This window comes from Desmodus rotundus, chromosome 1 (genome assembly GCF_022682495.2).
Source record: "Desmodus rotundus isolate HL8 chromosome 1, HLdesRot8A.1, whole genome shotgun sequence".
Classification (NCBI taxonomy): Eukaryota; Metazoa; Chordata; class Mammalia; order Chiroptera; family Phyllostomidae; genus Desmodus; species Desmodus rotundus.
Genome location: NC_071387.1, coordinates 121,467,600 through 121,486,830, shown reverse-complemented (window position 1 = coordinate 121,486,830; position 19,231 = coordinate 121,467,600).

Sequence of the window (19,231 nt, the reverse complement as noted above, 5' to 3'; positions counted from 1 at the left end):
AGGGCCACACCTGCCCAGACTCACTATGGCAGCCTGTAACAGGGTGCAGCCCAGGGGGTCCCCCAAATGGGGATTTGTAATGGGGTCTAGAACTCAGGGTGTCCAGAAAATATTAGAAAAATATATGTATATAGGATGTCCTCACCCCTACAAGTCTGAGTTGGAGGATGGGACGCATGGAGTACGGCCAATGAGAGTTGTTTGGAATAGCAACAATTTTGCAGATAACCTCTAGAACGGTCATTTAACATATCTATAACCTTTAACTGTTTTCATAGATATGTTAAATAGCTGTGGCCATGCTTTGAGCCAGGGGGATGGGAACGACTTCAACCCACAATGTAACGAGGAGGCAACTCCCTCTGGGTACAGCACCTGCATAAAAGCTTGCAGATGATTGGCTCCATACCATGAGGCCACGCCATGGGGTAATGCCTGCCTGGACTTACTATGGCAGCCCAGTAAAGCTGGAAGAATAGGGAATGCTGGCAGGTGTAACTGATTGTGGGAGGAGTCGGAAATGGTGCTGCAGAGGAAGACTGACGCTGGGATTTAAACCCAGGCACAGCAGCCGTGCGGGGCTTTTTGGGACCACTTGGCTTTGGCGAAAGTTAGGACCCTGCAGCTTTAGGGTGTGCCCTCTTTGCCACGTGTCTTAGGAAGCAGGAGAGACTGCCTGGAAGAAAAGGGGTGAAAGGACTCTTGCTGGTGGGCCATGAGAAGGTGACACATGGCTTTGGATTAACTGGAGATCATGGCGGCGACACAGCTGATGGTGCCAGAAACCTGAATCATGGACTTCTACTTCTTTTCCTGAGATACGGTAGCCTGGACTGGGCAGAGGGGAGAAGGAAGGACTGTGTGCATCTGTGGGTATTCTAAAGGACTTTAGTATTTTTAATGAAGACATTAAGTCATTACTCTAAGTCTGTATAACCTTTTAAATAAGTAATCCCTTTCCTTTTCACCAGTCTCTGGCATTGAGAGATGTCTTTCCCTGGCGGTGGGCAAGGTGAACCTAGTACTGGGTTGGGGGGAGATCCCCGGAGCACAAGTGTGGGTCCATCTGGTAATAGTATATCATTCACTGCTCCCCCGCTCCCCGGGTCTGTTCTGTAACAAGCCCAGAAAAGCTGGAAAAATATGGGAATGCTGGAAGGTGCAGCCGATTGTGGGAACAGTTGGAAATGGGGATGCTGAGGAAGATTGGCACTGGGATTTAAACCCAGGAGTGGCAGCCATGCAAGGGGGAACCATGTGGCTTCGGCAAGATTTAGAACTACATGGCTTTGGGGGTCCCTTTGCCACGCAGCTTAGGAAGCTGGAAAGCAAGATGTAGCAGTGATGCAGACTCTCTCTTAGCAGTTTGGAAGAATGCAGGAGAGATGCTAAGGGAAGGAAAGGGGTGAAAGGACTCTTGCTGGTGGGCCACGAGAAGGTGCCACACAGGTTTGGATTAAGAACTGGAGATCCTGGCAACATAGCTGGTGGTGCTGGGAACCATGGGAGGCCTGCCAGCCAGGCATGGATTACTGGGAAGAACTGGGGGCTACCTGAGCTACAGACTTCTATTTTCCTGAGATATGGTACCCCTGACTGGCTGGAGTGGGGAGAAGGGGGGAAGGAAGGACTGTGTGTGTTTGTGGGTATTTTAAGGGACTTTGGGACTTTAATGAAGACATTAAGTCATTAATCTTAAGTCTGTATAACTTTTGAATAAATAATTCCTTTCTTTTTCACCAATCTCTGACATTGAGAGCTATAATTTCCTGGTGGCGGGCAAGGTGAACTTAGTACAGGGGGACCCTGGCAGAAGGGAGGTCCATTCAGTAACAATTCCAGCAAAGGCCTTGCGACTGGATATCTTCCCAAAAGACAGTCTCACAGACTCTGAGACTGGTTTGTGGGTTGTTGTGTGAATTAACCATTTTGTACAAGTTTGCTCATTGCAGGTTTCCCTATCCACCTGATGAGCCCCTGCACCCAATCTAGACAGGGGACCAAGTCGTACTAACGACCTGGAAGATTCAAGGCCCTGAATAGCAGCTGGCCAAACAATGGACCGGTCCCATGATGTCCTGTTGACAACACATTCATCCCTGAAGCTGATGGAAATCAAACCCTGTATCTACCACACAGCACTGTTGTTAATTATATTAGTAATATTACTATTTGGACCCATGATAATCAACTTACTAACTGAATTTATCTCTTCTAGAATAGAGGCAATAAAGCTACAGATGATCCTCCTGAACCACTGTTGACCTCTGGGACCTCAGGCTCCAGACATCTATCACAGGCCGATGGAAGGACACCTCCCTCCACACCCTCTGACTGATAGCTAGTGAGCAGACAGAACCCAAAGAAGGCTCAATGTCCCTTTTACAGCAGGAAGCAATCAGAGCAGTCATTGCCCCCAAACCCCTGAAGATTTGGGTTCCAAATGCTTCAGGGGGAATGTTAGGTAGCATAGACAGCAAACTAAGGCAAAGAGGAGGAGGGAGACATGTCCCACCTGTTGACCCAGCAGTCCTGAGCCCAAAGTCCCCAAAGATTTGGGTTCCTATTACTCGAGGGGGGACTGTTACCATAGCAGCTAGGAATGAGTGGCCAGAGCGGAAATAAAGCAGGGCTCTCACCATTGCAATCTAACAAAAGAACTTAATACAGGAGGCTGGAGGCAAAGGAAGACACCCTTCACACATTGACCCAGCAGTCCTGAGCCTCGTTAGATAAGACTGCCAGGTATTCTGAACAACAAGCAAAGTTGTGATAGTGTAGGAGGGGGCAGCCCTTGAAAGTCTGTGTGTATCATCTCCACTGGCTGGGAAAAGGAAAACCTTGAGACTGTGCATTCATCCCAAGCCCAGGAAGGGGGAAGGGGAGGGGTCTACAGTGCCCAAAGGAAGGGCCCATAAACAACTTTGGTTAACTGCCTGTCTCCTATCACGTATGCAAAATAGAGAGTCTAGAGCAAGATAAGGATTCCGGCTAACAGACCCCCACAGATACCTACATTTGGGTAGTCTTGTCTCCCTGGGGGAAAGCTAGCACGCTTTGAGGCAGGAGATAGGAAGGAGGAAACTCCGGAGGTACCCCAGGGTTAAGATAAAGGACAATGATACAGGACAGAGACACCGTTCTACTGGCTGTTCCCGCTTTCTGGAAAAGCGCTGAATCATGGTGACTCGTGAATATACCTGCACAGAAGATGCTACATGACCCCTGCTTCATTATAGGAGCATTATAATAAATTAACATCGTGTAACCCCCTTCTCTGGTGGCCAATCAAGGAAAATCACGGGAGACCACATGCACATTAGCTTTAAAGCAATACAACTACTTGTACGTGAGCAATAAAAGCCCACCCAAACTTGCCAGGAAATATCCACCCTGTAAGAATAGAATTCCTCCAGCCCCTGGGTCAGTCTCTGCTTGGAGTTGGCCTGCTCTCATGTTCTGTGGACTGTACTATCACCTAATAAATCTGTTCTCTCTTTCTGCTATAAACCCTGTGTGTTCAGTTCAATTCTTTGTCTGTGATCACCAAGAAGCTGGTTACCTGTGCCCACCTGTGACACCTTTACCCATCAATCAATATGTAAACTTCTTCGCCCCCATCCTGCCAACTGTATAAGTCCTCAGAACAAAGGACTCGCTCTCTTGGCTCTTGGCCATTTCTCGTCACATGGGGGCCCCTGGCCAGCTGGCCTCTGGCTGGAGGGGAGGGCCTCTGGGCACCCTGCTCTGGCCACCCTTGCTTTTGCCCTCCCTTTAGAACTTAGCACTAATAAACTTTGCCTGCATGCTAGTAGGCTTGCTGATCTGTAATTCTTTAATGTGTCAGCAAGAAGAACCAAGTTTCTGGGAGTTTCTCCCATAACAATCTTGTACGTCAAAAGGTTGTCGGTTCAATCCCTGGTCTGGGCACGTACAGGAGTCAACCAATTGATGTTTCTCTCCCTTCCTCTCTCTCTAAATCAATAAACATATCCTTGGGTGGCTTTGTCTTTAAAGTAGCCTTGAAGATTATACTGTCCTGTTTTGTCCATGTAGGTGTGTGGGTGTGTTTTGTGGGTCTCATCATTTCCTGTTTCTATTCTTTTAGGTTTTTAAGACCTTTCCATGGGAGAGTTTCTCTAGCAGTTGCATTTCTGGGACATCAGGTTTCCACAGAAATTAATGTCACTGCTTTGCCAGATGGCACTCCAGAACGTCTGCCCATCTCCACTCCCACCGCTCCCCATGTGTGTACAGCCTGCCATTGCGTGGGCACACTTACCACTCACCAGTGAGCGTCTGACATGCTCATTGGCCATTTTGCTTTCATACTCTTTGTGCCATGTCCAGTTCCAGTACGGTCAACCATGTTGTTTGACAAAGTCCAGACATGGGGGATATGTCTTCAAAGAAGCGTATCCTGGCCTGGAGGACGTGGCATTACTTGGGATTTGCGTGTGATTTTGTTCTTTCTCTTTAATGGAATCTGTATTTTTACTGCTTTAATCATCTGGAACCTCCTGGAAATGATCACCACTCTTAGAATTGACCAGCAGCTGACACAAACAGGATATAATCAGACCAATGCGTCTCTGGTCAACAAGTCCCTGAACATCTAAAAAGGTTGTTAGAGTAACAGCCCCTCCTTTACCTTGAATAGGACTATATATCAATTAGACAGCCATAGAAATAAGAAAAGCTGGTTAGCTATTAAGCATGTAGAAACAGTTATTATGAAGTTAAAGTTTATAGTACACAGAGAAACATTTTAGACAGAAAAAATTATGAAGTTAAAGTTTATAGTACACAGAGAAACATATACTTTTGCCCTATGAACAATTTCTGAAAATGTCTAATCGTCTGATTCATGACTCTCCTGGTTAAAATAATCTTTGTTCACTATAACTGAATCTATGGAAACTTACGTACTTTTCCTGGTTACCTTTGTATTAATTTTTCTGCTTAACTGATCATGCTATGCACCTACAAATGTTAATTTATGCCAAAAAAGAAAATATAAAAATCCACTTGTACTTGCAATAAACGAATCAGTGCTTCACCTGCCTCTGAGCTGTGTAGTTGCCTGATCTCCACGCGCCGACGCCTCATAGCACCTTCGGGACCCCCTGGACTCTGCTGCGGCTGGACCGCGACATCTTTGCCTATTTTTCTTTGAGTTGCTTGTCTGTTTAAAGTTGATTTATGAGTTTATTAGATATTAATCCTATCAGTTTCAGACACTGCAATTTTCTTTTTCCAGCTAGACACCTATATCTTCATTGCCTCTGCAGTGCCCTTTGTTGAACAGAAAATTTTCCCATATATGGTTTGTTTTGCAGATCTAGTTCGAAGTCTTTCTCTTTACAAAATCTCAAAGATATTCTCCTATACCATCTTCTGTTCATTTTGTAGTTTTATTTTTCACATTTAGGCCTGGATTGATTGGGAGTTTACCTCTATATACAGTGAGTTAGGGACCCATATTCATTTCCCATTGCTGCTGTAGCAAATTACCACAAACTTAGTGACTCAAAGCCATACCAATTTATCGTCTTATAATTCTGGAGATCAGAAGTTCAAAATGAGTCTTATGGGGTTAAAATGGAGGTGTCAGTCAGCAAGGTTGTTCTCTTCTGGAGGTACTAGGCATTTTCAGCTTCTAGAGGTTGTCCACATTCCTTGGCCTGTGGTCCCTTCTTCAGTTTTTATTAAAGATTTTATTTATTTATTTTTAGAGAGAGGAGAAGGGAGGGAGGGAGAAAGACGTTAGTGCCCTGACCAGGAATCGAACAAGTGACCTTCTGCTTTGGTTGGGGTGATGCCCAACCAGCCGAGCCACACGGGTCAGGACCCCTCCTCTGCTTTTGCAGTACGTTGTCCACCCCCTGCTTCCACCATTACGTCGCCTTCGCTTTGACCACAGGTAAGTTTCTCCACTTAGAAGCTATGTGATTAGATTGGGTCCACCTGGCTCATCCAGAAGACTTTTCCCATTTCACAATCCCTAAATGAATCACTTCTACAAAGCCCATTTGCCATATAAAGTAACAGTCTTCAGAACATGGACATCTTTGGGGGCCGTTATCCAGCCTCCCACAGGATCTAGCTTCCTATTTGCTCCATAAAGCAACACAGTTTTCCCAACCATCCACCAACAGGCCGCTTCCCCCAGACTTGTGATGTGACCTCTTCCAAATGCCAAGTCACTGCGCTCACACGGGTCTGACCCTGAGCTCTCACTCACCCCGCTTCTCTGTCCCAGCACAAGTGTAAGTGCGGTTTTGGAGGTTTGGTTTGGTTTGGTTTGGTTTTAACCGTGGCTTTACAAAATATTTCTGAACTGCTAGGGTGAATCCTCCTTTACTCTTCCTTTTCAACACTTTCTTATTTTTGTAAGGGCTTTAATTCTGCCATATAAATTTAGAGTTTAATTTAATAGGTTAACTTGAAGAACATTGTCTTCTTGCAGCGCTAAGTCATCTATGAAGCTGGTATAGTTCTCCTCTTTTTTAGGTCTCTTTAAAGTCCTTCAAGGGAGTTTACACTTTTTCACTATAAGGGAGTAAAAGTTCTGATGACCAATCTCCAGTGTGTGTTTGTGGGTTTTTCCTTCACCAACAGGCAATTCTCGGGTACCAGCTGGGTGACAAACACTTCACCTAAAATCTGACATCACCCAAGAGAGAAGAGAGCCTCAGACCCCACAGGCCAAGGGCTCAGTCCCACAGGACTGCCCTCTGCTTCGGATGCTGTCAGTGTAAAAACATCGGAAACTAAGAATTTGTATGAGTTTATTTTTGAGCCAAACTGACAACAATTGCCAGGGAGCGAAATCTCAACGGATTGAGAAAATGTTCCAGAAAATGACAGTTTTGCACCTGATTTTATACATTACAACCCAAGGGGAGGACCAAAGGGGGTTACATGAAATCCATTGGTGGAAGATTAGGAAGTCCAGGCTGGAGAAAGCAAAGCAAGGGAAATCTCTGGGACTGAATAAAAAGTAAAACAAATAGACACATACTTCTTTTAGACAGGTGGATATAGGAAAGTTAACAGTGAATGATTACGTGAAATAAGCCAGGCGGTGAACAAGAAATACTATATGGTGTCACCTTTAAATGGAACCTAATCAACAAAACACACAAGCAAGCAAAACAGAACCAGAGACATGGAAATAAAGAACAAACTGACAGGGACCAGAGGGGGAGGTGGGAGGGGATAGCGGGGCGAAAAGAGAGAAGAGTTTTCAAGAACAACTATAAAGGTCACATGGACAAAACCAAGGGGGGGGGTGGAATTAGGGGAAGGAGGTGGGCATGGCTGGGGGTGTGTGGGGGGGGAAAGGCAGACAACCCTAGGTGAACAACAATACAATACAATAATTAAATTAAATTACAAAAGAGCAAGGAGGGGTTCTGTGGCCCCCTGCTGTGGTGATTGTGCCTGAGGCGTCTGTAGAAAAGGCAGTCACTCACATTCCACACTCACGATAGTTGCAGAAAGACAGGAGACAGGCTCAGTTAAGGTAAAGGCTGATCTTTGTCAACAAAGATACCGGCCTATGACCTGACTACCCTCCAAGACTTGCGTTTAGTTAGGAAGATGTGGTTACTTTAAGTCTCTGAGTTCATAAAGCCTGCCAGGCAGGCCTCCCCTGGGCTTGCCAGGTTTTGTACGTGGCCTCTTTTTCGTCCACAATGCCAATCCCAAATCCAGGTTGTTACCTGTACTTCGGAACAACTGGCTGTAAACCAAAAGTTCCCATGACCCACTCCTTAGGTTCAATTAATTTGCTAGAGAAGCTCGCAGAACTAAGGGAATTCATTTACTCCTTAGATCACCAGCTTATTAAAGGACGTGAGTCAACAGTCAAATGAAGATATACATAGGGCACAGGTTCCGAACAAAAGAACTTCTGTCCCCGTGGAGTGTGGGCCTGGCACAGGGGCACATGTAAGGGTTCTGGCTCCCCAATCTGGAGGCCTTCTGAATCCTGTTCTTTTCCGTTTTTATGGAGGCTTCACTGCATAGGCACGATTGCTTCGATCATTGGCCATTGTGGATTGATTCACTCTCTGGTCCCTCTCTGGCCATGGAGAGGGTGGTACTGAAAGTTACAACCCTCTAATCACATGGCTGGTTCCCTTGGCAACCAGGTCCCACTCTTGGGTGATTCAAAAAGTCACCTCATTAACCAAACAAAAGATACTTTTTTTAAAATAAAGATTTTATTTATTTATTTTTAGAGAGGGGGAAGGGAGGGAGAAAGAGAAGGAGAGAAACATCGACGTGTGGTTGCCTCTCATGTGTCCCCAACTGGAGACCTGGCCCACAACCCAGGCGTGTGCCCTGACTGGAATCGAACTGGTGACCCTTTGGTTCCCAAGCTGGTGCTCAATCCACTGAGCCACACCAGCCAGGGCAAAAGGTACTTTTAATGCCCTCATTATTTAAGAAATTCCAAAGTTTTTCAGAGCTCTGTGACAGAAAGTAGTTGAAGACCAAATATTTGTATATTTGCAACCCAGGAATGTGCCCCAACCCAGAATGGAACCAGGAATTAAACCAGCAACCTTCTGGTTTGAGGGATGATGCTCAACAAATTGATCCACACCAGCTGGGGCCAAACAAATATTTTTCATTATAAATCACAGTATCACAGGGGCCACATAGATTCATGGGCAGAAACACGCATACCCCAGTTTTCGTGTTTCCCTGTGGCAAGATCTCCACTGGATGTTATTTCTGGTCTCACTTCCTTCCTACACTTGAAGTTGTGACAGCCACTTGTATAAATCTCTTGAATGATTGTGCCATCACTTAAAAGATTTTACATGCTGAAGTTCAAGTCTCTTCTTCTCTCTCTGCTCTGGGCAGTGTGAGGCAACAGTCAAGAGTGTCTCTATATGCCACCCTTTCTCAGATGGGCTGTCCCAAGGCTGGGTCTGGGGGAAGGGGACAGAGGATATTAACAAATCCATTTGGTCACAAATCTTAGCCCATCCTCCATGCTAGGCTTTATAAAATCAAGCGGATGTCACCGGGCTCCAGCATGTTTTCAATTGATTCTACACTTGGGAAATGAACCAGGATTGGCTGTCAGTATCTTTAGAGCTTAAGATGAAGCAAGCGGGGATCATGGAGGTTTTTACGTTGGTGACATGCTGCTGTTTTTTTCCAAGTTGCACAGCTGGCCTTTGTTTTTTCTTTAAAAACAAAACAAAACACTTTGTCAATGTATAATTCACAGAAGCACTTTTTGCATCCTTTCATTTTAGGTGCAGAGCTCAGTACATAAACTTTGAAAGATTTACATGTCTGCGCGATCACCACCACAGTGAAGACAGAGTATTTCCACCGCCCCAGAGAGTTCCCTTATGCCCCTTTGCAGTCAAATCCCAGCCCGGCCCACCCCAGGCAACCGCTGCTCTGCTTCCTGTCACTATAGATTAGTCTGTCTGTTCCAGAAAGTCATGTAAATGGAATGATACAAAATGTATTCTTTTGTGTCTGGCCTCTTTCACACAACAGAACATTTCTGAGATTCTTCCATAGTGTTTCAGGTTATCAGTTGTCTGGTCTTTTTTATCGTTAACATCATGTTCCACCCTATGGAATGCCATAACTTGTGTATTTATTCACCTCCAAATGTACAATTGAGTTGTTTCCAGTATTTGGCTATTATGAATCAAGATACTATAGACATTTTATACGTGCATTTTGGTGTCTTTTGCACTTATGAAAGTTTCAAAATCAGGCAACAATAAACTGTGATGCTAGAAGTGAAAACAGTTGTGGCCTTTGGGGAGTGGGGTTTGGTTGGGAGTGAGCTGGGTGATGGAAATGGTCTCCATCTTGATGTGAGAGGCGCTTACGAGGCAAGATTGTAAGGAGCTGCGAAAATTTCCTGGCAAACAGAATAGGGACAATGAGACAGATAGATGAACAAACTGGCCAGGAAATTTACAGCCAGACACAGAAACTCATCTCCTTAGAGATAACATCTAGGCCTCAGTTGCATTTCAGTTCCCGGCCCACAAAAGCCGCAGAACCAGGAGGGCGACACCAGGACCTCCCGCCCCCACCCTCTGCAAGGACTATTGACCTGCCCTGGCCCTGGCCAATCAGTAAAGATCACAGCCCTGAAAGAGTTTACCTGGAAAACTGATGAACATTCTACTGAAACCCTCACCTGAGACCGCTCCTAAGATTCCCAACTGCAAGAGAGAGAGAAAAGCTGAAAGACAAAAGACCCAGCTGTCTCTCTTTTTAAAAAGATTTTATTTATTTATTTTTAGAGAGAGGGGAAAGGGATGAGAAAGAGAGATATATTCATCGGTTGCCTCTCACCCCCCCCCCCCCCGCCACTGGGGACCTGGCTGGCACCCCAGGCATGTGCCCTGGCTGGGAATCGAACCAGTGACCTTTTGGTTCACAGGCCAGCACTCAATCCACTGAGCCGCACCATCCAGGGCAGGACTGAATTCTATTGATCTCCACCTTGGGAGCAGCCTGCACCATTCCCTTCCCCCTCTTCTTCCCCAACAGCTGTGCATCTCCTAAATTGTAAGGGACCTGGAGACTTTCAATCAGGGGAACGATGGGCAGCAGCAGTTTGCTCAAGGCTGATCCCCGGAACCTGTCCCAAGGGCTCCCTCTTCTCTGACTTCCCAGGGAGCTAAGGCAGCCCCACCTAGGCTCTCCTGTTGCTTCTTCTATGCTGAGGCCTTGTTTCACTGCCCCGGTTTTAATAAATGTACTCTTATAGTCACCTGGACTTGTGCTGTGAAATGCAGTCAAGAACCCACACACCACCAGCTGGCCCTGGGCAGACCCATTCAGGGCCAGGCCCCTTGTTCTGTAACATGGATGTACACATGTAAAAGTTTCTCCAGCTATGCACTTGTATTTGGTTGCTAAGGCTGCCATAACAAAATAGACCAGACTGGGTGGCTTAAACACCAGAAAGTTATTCGTCACATTTGCAGGGGCTAGAAGCCTGAGATTAAGGTGTCAGCAAGGTTGGTTTCTCCTGAGCCCTCTCTCCTCAAAGAAACAGACCCTGCGGTGGTGGTTTGAGGTGAAGTCCCAGAGACAGAAATCAGCGTTTCATCGGCTTCTTTGTTCCAGCTGACAAGCTGTCACCTCATCAATTCATGAGTTCTTCAATTAAAAAGAATAAAATGTGAAAACCAAACTATATAAATAAACCAACAAGTAAATATGTAAATCGGTCTATGAAAGAAGCTCTCAGAACAGGAGCAGTGGCAGAGTTGAGCACGACAGGGTGGTCAGCTCAGGATCAAGTTCAGAAGAGGCAGAGGGGGACCTGGAAGGCCAGGGGGACAGACAGAAAAGGGAAAGAGAACTGCCCTCCTGAGGTCAACCGATGGTTCAAAATGTGATGGTTTCTAAATGAAGTGAGATGTGTTTACCAGCCTTCTGTTGTTGCCTTTTAATGGTATTCACCACTGTCAAGAGACCGAGTCTCTATCAGGCAGAAACTTTGGAAGTTACTAGGTGCCTTTGCAACTTAGCACGTGATCAGTGTCCGTGCACAGCTTGTGTGCGCTCTCAAGGTAAGGGCGCCCTCTCTTGCTCAAGCGTAAATGTACTCTCCAGTACATAAACATGCATAACTAATTGTTGTTAGTTCATGTTCTTTAATGGTTTGCTCAAATATTCCATATCCTGATTAGGCTAAAGATAGACATTTTCTTAGGAGAAAGGTATTGAAGGGAAATTGAGGTCTTGAAGGCCAAAAAGACTTTAAGGCAAAAAAGCATTATAATAATATAAAGACTTGATTGTTAACATATGATATTAGCATAATGGTAAAAATGTTCAACCTATTGGAAAAATATAACAATTCTTAATGTGTATAGATTTAACATAATTAAAATATATAAATCAGCCCTGGCTGGTGTGGCTCAGTGGATTGAGCGCCGGCCTGTAAACCAAAGGGTCGCCGGTTCGATTCCCCATTGGGACACATGGCTGGGTTGTGGGCCAGGTCCCCAGTGGGGGGTGTGCGAGAGGCAACCACATATTGGTGTTTCTCTCCCTCTCTTTCTCCTTCCCTCCCCCTCTCTCTAAAAATAAATAAATAAAACCTTTGAAAAATAAATAATAAAATATATAAATCACAAACTGGCAGAATTATGAGAAAAAATTGACAAATTCACAGTCTTCATGGGATATTTATAAAAGCATATGCTGGTGATCGATATCTTAGTCAGAAAAAATGTTATGTTAAGAATATATTAATAAATATATATTAAAATTTGGTTCTAGACATTCAAAGAACATACCTTTTTCTCAAATACATGTCATATATTAAAACCCGATGATATAGTATTCCATAAAACACATCTTTGTAAATATTGTAGGCAAGAATGAACACAGGAAGCAGTGAGAAGATTATAGCAGTAGTTCAGGTAAGAGATAGGGAGAAGAGGTCGGATTCTGAATATATTTTGAAGGTAGAGCCAACAGTTTACACAATACAGCAGAAAAAGAGGCATCAAAGATTATTACACAGCACTTGGCCTTAGCAACTGGAAGATGAAGTTGTACGACAGAGATGGAGGTGCCTAAAGGTGGGAAGGGGAGGACAGGCTGAAATGGGGGGAGCTACTGTTTAGAACAATGTGGGGTTGTCCTGGGAATACAAGGTTCATTTAACATTCAAAAACCAACCAATAAAATTAATCATATTAATACACTAAAGATTACACACTGCATGCTCATCCCAATAGATGCAAAAAAAACCCATGGGACAAAATTGAACACTGATTCACGGTAAAACAAAACAAAATATATTGTAGCCCATAGCTGAATTTCCCCCACTCTTAATCTTGTAACTTTTGGCGTTTCTTCAGAGTGTCTTGTGTTTTATTGTGCTCCTATGTAAGATGAAGAATTATCTATTAAAATTACATTTTCAACTTTAAAAAACAAAACAAAACAAAACAACCCCCCTAGCAAACTAGAAAGAGAAGGAAACTTCCTCAACTTGCTAAGGGCATGTAGAAAGTGATAAAATGTTAAAAGTCTGAGTGCTTTCTCCCTGAGATAGGGAATAAGAAAAGAATAATTGCTTTCATTATTACTAATCAATATTGCACTGAGAGTCCTGGCCAGCGCAACAAGGCAGGAAAAATAAAATAAAAAGCATACAGATCGAAAAGAAAAAAAACAAAACAAACTCTAGTCATTGATAACATGATTGTCTATGTAGAAAATTTCAAAGAAAAGAAAAAAAGAAGGTGGGGATGCCTGTTCAACCTACAAGTGAAAAAGTGAAAAAGTCCACTAGAAAATCAGAAATGAGCCTGGAACTCTGGGGAAAATCCTGGTCTGGAGAGGAAGACTTGGGAATTGCCATCCTCTCAAGGATATAACATGGTTTAGTGCCATAGGACTAGATGAGGTAACTTCAAGAGGGAGTGTAGACAGAGAGGAGGCCTGAATGCACTCTGTTTAGGGTCACAAAGATGGGGGAGTCCAGAAAATATGTGAGCAAGGAAGTAGGAAGAGAACCAGGAGAAGCTGGGAGACCAAGAGGCCAAAAGGAAAGACTTTCAAGGAGGGGCTGATCTCCTCTGTCAGATGCCATGGCCAAATAAGAGGAGGTTGTTGGTGGTGTTGGCTGGAATAGCTTCCTGGGAGTGTCAAGAACAAAAGCCTAATTGTAGTCAGTTTTAGAGAAAATGGAGAACAGACAGTCACTGATAGCCCTGGCATGTGAGGTCAAGCAAGGGACTGGTATTCTGTTTTGTTGAAGTAAGAAATGTCCAAACCTGTGGAGAATTTTTATGAGTTTATTTGAGCCAAACTGACAACAATTGCTGGAAGCAAAATCACAATAGTTGAGAAAGTGCTTCAGAGAACGGCAGCTTTGCACCTTATTTTATACATTAGAATCAAAGGAGGGGATGTAAGGGGGTTACATGAAATCCATTGGTGGCAGATTAGGGATGTGGGAGAAAGCAAAGCGGGGATAATCTCTGAGATTGAATAAAGAGTAAAACAGAGGGACAAGTGCTTCTTTTATATTGGTGGGTACAGGATAGTTAACAATTAAATTTTATACATACAGATGGTATATGGGGGAGGGAATGATAACCATGGGGGGTTCTGTGGTCTAGTGCTCTGGTGGGAGATTGTGCCCTGAGGGGTCTAAAAAAGATTACTATTACATTCGAAAGGACAATAGACTCAGTCAAGGTAAAGACTGACCTTTGTCAAGGATGATATGGCCTAGGACATGACCACCCACCAAGACTCACTTTCAGTTAAGAAATTTTAACTTCAGCCCTGACCAGGTGGCTCAATTGGTGGGAGCATCCTCCTGCACACCAAAGAGGCTTTGGTTCGATTCTCAGGTTGGGGTGCTACAGGAGGCAACCAACTGATGTTTCTCACATCAATGTTGCTCTCTCTTCACCCCCTTCCTCTCTCTCTAAAATCAATAAAAATATATCCTTGGGTGAGGGAAACGAATTTTAATACCAGACCATCCTATGTGATCACTTTAGGTCTCTGGGTTTGTAAGGCCACCATGAAGGCCTCCCCTGAGCTTGTCAGGTTTAGTTTGTGGCCCCTCTTTCATCCATAGTTTTAAGACCAAAATATGCTAAGGAAAGATCCAGGGAAAGAGGAAAGGTGATGTTGCAGAAGAGAGACAAATACTCTGGTGGGAGAAAAGAAGTTATTGAGTTAGTGATGGGAGTGAAACCCAGCAGTGCCGAGCAGAACTGTAACGAAGCCTGAGCAAAAGGAAAAATCGGTAATATTGATCCTGTCTTTACTTACAATGTCGATTTTTTGCATTACTTTTGATTTAAAAATATATATTGTATTAAAATACTTAGGTTGATTAATGGGTTTTCTTGGTGTCCCTTTATCATTTGCACCTGATGTCCCGTGCAGGGGAAGCTTTGTGGGAAATTTACCAGCATAAAGGAACTAGCAGTGAATCAGAACAGAGGGGGCAAGAGCAGTCCTCAGGCTGGCAGGCACCTCCCACAACCCAGAGGCAAGGATAGGTGGTCAGGCTTGGTTATCATCCTTGTCGGGTAATGGAGTCAGCTTCGGCAGGATGAGAGCTCCCTCTGGTGGGCCTGGATGGCAAAGACATCAGAGTGCGCAGTGCTGCCTGGTGGACTGCGTGCCGGGTAGCTTAAGGGAGCAGGCAGGGAAGGAAGAGCGGCTAGGCCTGGAGAGGAGCAAGTTTTCAGAGGGGAGTGATCAATAGTTTCACAGATCAGAGGCCTCGTTGAACTCTGGCCTGATTAATTTACCTAGGTGCAGCAAGAGATGTAAATTAATACATGTAAACCTTTTAAAGTATTTTGCGACCTTATAAAATGGGAATACCTATGAGATAGGATTACACCCCAATTTACAGGCACTGCAGATGAAATTTTGTGAAAGGTGTTTCTTGGCCTTGGTCCTAGTCTTAGGACAGAAGAGCAAATAACAGAGGCTTTTAGAAGTCCAAGCCAAGATTCCTTTAGAAAATTTCCATATAGAAGTTATGAGTTCCGTCTACCAGAAAATGAACTTCCTTACCATTGAGAGGCTGGAACCTTAAAAAAATAAATAAGTAAAATGTCAGAGAGGTCAAGAAGGGTAAAAGGTAAAAAGGCACTATTGTCACCGGGGCTGCAACGCAGGATTTGCTGTTACTAGAATCTGATCCTGGGACCTTTGGTTCTGGGCTATGAAGGCTGGCCAGCCAAGGACCAGATGAATTTTGAGTGACTCGACACCATTTTGGCTGCTATAAGAGCGAGTGAATTCCAGCTTCATGTCAACAACAATATGGGCACTGAGTGCGACAGGTGTATCTAGAAGGTGAGCAGGAAGCTGGGCACTGCTGCCAGTCTCACCTGGGCAGCTGGAGGTAGGGATGCGGTCTTTGGAGCACAAGAGGAGCACCGGTCACGCTGCTCCGTGAGGGCGAACGCCTCCAGCACGAAGTGTTTGGGCCGCACAGGGTGAGCAGACATCACACCCACGGGCTGGCGGTGCTGGACGACAGACACCCATGCCAGGGCTACAGGCTGGGTTTAGCACTATAGTTTTACACTCATGGGAATATTATAGAATAACTTCATTTTAAAGTACTTTGTCGCATAGCTGCTGATACAGGAGACAATAAAATGGAGTAAGTATTGCCAGGAGAGTCACTTAAAAATAGAGTAGGGCTCTGGCTGGTGTGGCTCAGTGGTTTGAGCACCAGCCTGTGAACCAAGGGGTCACCAGTTGGATTCCCAGTCAGGGCACACTCCTGGATTGTGGGCCAGGTCCCCAGTAGGGGGTGCTTGAGAGGCAAGCACACAGTGATGCTTCTCTCTCTCATTCTCCCTCCCTTCCCCTCTGTTTAAAAATAAGTAAATAAAATCTTTAGAAAAATAAATGCTAAAATTCCTTTACAATACAAAAACAAGTATCTAAATATAAATAAATAGAAAGGTGAATTAAAACATTAAAATGAAAGATGATTTTCCTGAAAATTTGGGCCAAAAACGTGGGTATGAATTATACATGGCAAAATACTGTAGAACCATGACAACAGATTTGAAAAACACAATAGAAGGGTTGGAAGGTTTAAGCTGAAAAATACCTCCCTGAAAGTAGTACAAAAAGAGAAAGAAATGGAAAATAACAGAAAAAAAATTAGAGTTCTCATTTAAGAGATACAACATCTGTTCCTGGCTAGCGTGGCTCAGCAGGCTGAGTGCCAGCCTGTGAACTGAAGGGTTGCCGGTTTGATTCCCGGCCAGGGCACACGCCTGATGTTTCTCTCACACATCAGTGTTTCTCTCCCTCTCTTTCTCTCCCTTCTCTTCTCTCTAAAAAAATAAATAAAATCTTTTAAAAAGAGAGAGAGATACAATATCTGAATGATCTGATTGATGGAACTTCTAGAAGAGGAAACAGAAAACAGAGGGGAGATGATCATCAACAAAATACTTTAGGAACATTCCCCTGATCCGGAGGGAAACTATTTCCAGAGTGAAAGAGCCATCTGAACACCCAGCGTGATGCACTCACCATGAAGTTCAGAACCTGGAGACAGAGAGGACATTCTGAAAGCTTCCCCAAAGCACTCGCTCCTGAGAGGTCATTGTTAAATTTCAGGAGTTTTGCAGCTGGTTGATAAAGCAGCTCTGGTGGGAATATTTATACCCTATTTACATCATGGAAACTAGTAAGGGCGAAGCTCGCTTACCAGAATTTTACTAACTAGTTAGGCACCCTATGGGATATAATTATGCAGCCATTAACGGTAACTATGAAGACTATGTAGAAATATAGAAAATGTTGATATAACATTGAATGATTAAATAGACAAAAAGTGCACATACACTATAAATACAATTATGTAAATATATTTCATATGGACAGTGAACAAAAGAAATATACACGAAAATATTTTGTTACAATGGTGATGTTATTTTAAAATTTATTTTAAATTATCCTTATTATTTATATAAATTAAGATTAAAAATAAAGATTAAAAATCTTTGCTTACACTCCCAACCCCCCTCCCCCAGTACCTACAAACAAAGTCCAAATGTTCCAAATCCTATAATGGCTCCCTATTAATTTTAGGTCTTACAGGATTCTAAACAGGAAATTTTAGTTTGTTCTGCCTGCCCAACTTTCATTTCCTGCCACTACCCTCCACCCACCCTCTTTCCAGTCCTATCAGACTAACCAACTTCCCCAAGAGTCATCTTTGAGGTGCCCTTAGCATCCAGCAGCTATATCCACCCTACCCACAATTCCTCCTCCCCTGCCCTTGTCTCCATGGCAATGCTTATCAATTGGCTGCAGTTGAGATATCACTGGTTTAAGAGCCTTTTCTCAGGGTAGAGAAACTCATTCTGGGGCCTGGCCCCACAATGCAGACACTTTAAGCAATTGTTCAACATTAAGGGAGGCAGGACAGGACAGCCACTGTAATGCCTCCTCTTGCAGGAAGCCTGCTTGATTTCCACACCACCACCACCATTCCAGGAGAAACCAAATTCTCCCTTTTCTGTTTTGTCATAGCACTTGATATGGCCTCATGTGAATCACTTTTTCTCTCTTTAACTCAGTTTCCTCACCTGTAAAATGAAGGCAATAATGATACTTACATCACCAGGTTACTGTGAGGGTTAAACCAGGTTATGTTTACAACACCCCATGTCAAGCTCATGCTAAATACTCAATAAAACGAAGCCATTGTGGCGATTATTTTGACACCTTAATATCACATTTGTCTTCCTGTCTCACACTGGAGCATGTACGTATTTCCCCTCCCCTATGAGACTAAACTCCTTGTGGGCAGAAAACATATCTTGTTCTCTTTCTCTTTGTGTGTTCCGTGGTGCATGGCCGACTGTCTGGCCGCAGTAGGCATTCAACAAATCCTTCTTGAATGTGCACAGCAAGTACACACAGAGGCCACACACACGGGCAGGTGTGTGCGTACGCTTAGGGGCACACGCACACCAATACATTTCTCTGTCCTCGTCTTGGCTGACCATCTAGTCTGTATGTAGCATTCCACAGCGCTGGTCACTTCCTGCTTCCGGAAGTGCAGCATTCTCCAGCTGTGACTCCTGCGACTTTTCTCTTGGATTTCCACCTACCCCTCTGGCAACTCCTTCTTAGATTCCTTCCAGCCCCGTCCCCCTTGCCCTTAAATGTCTGTGTTCCCCATAGTGCCATCTCGGCTCTGTTCTTCTCGTTTTGGATGCTGTTGACTGACCTCATCAAAACCGCAGATACACATTGGAAAAGTATGGAAGAGTCACCAGCCTAGGTATCGCCAGCCTAGCCTCCCCTCCTGACCCGAAACACCTAAGGGACATGCTGCCCTCCTTCCTTCACCACCCTCCCAGGGTTGATGACAAATGCCATGGCTTCTTTTGCCTTCAACAGTAACTCCTCCACCCTCCTCTCTGTCCCTGGTGCCACTGGGTCAGCTCAGACTCCACCCCCACACATACACACACTTTTCACCTGGACCCTCTAGTCAGGCTCCCCTTATTCTCTGACTGCTGCCACAGTGAGCCCTCAGCTGCACTTCCGGCTGAAGTCCTGTGATTGTGGATGAAGGGGTGCATACATGTACAGGTATAGGATGAATCGACTATAGTAAAGCATTCACTGCAGAATCGAAGTGGTGGGTATGTCAGTGTTCGCTGCAATTCTTTCAACTTCT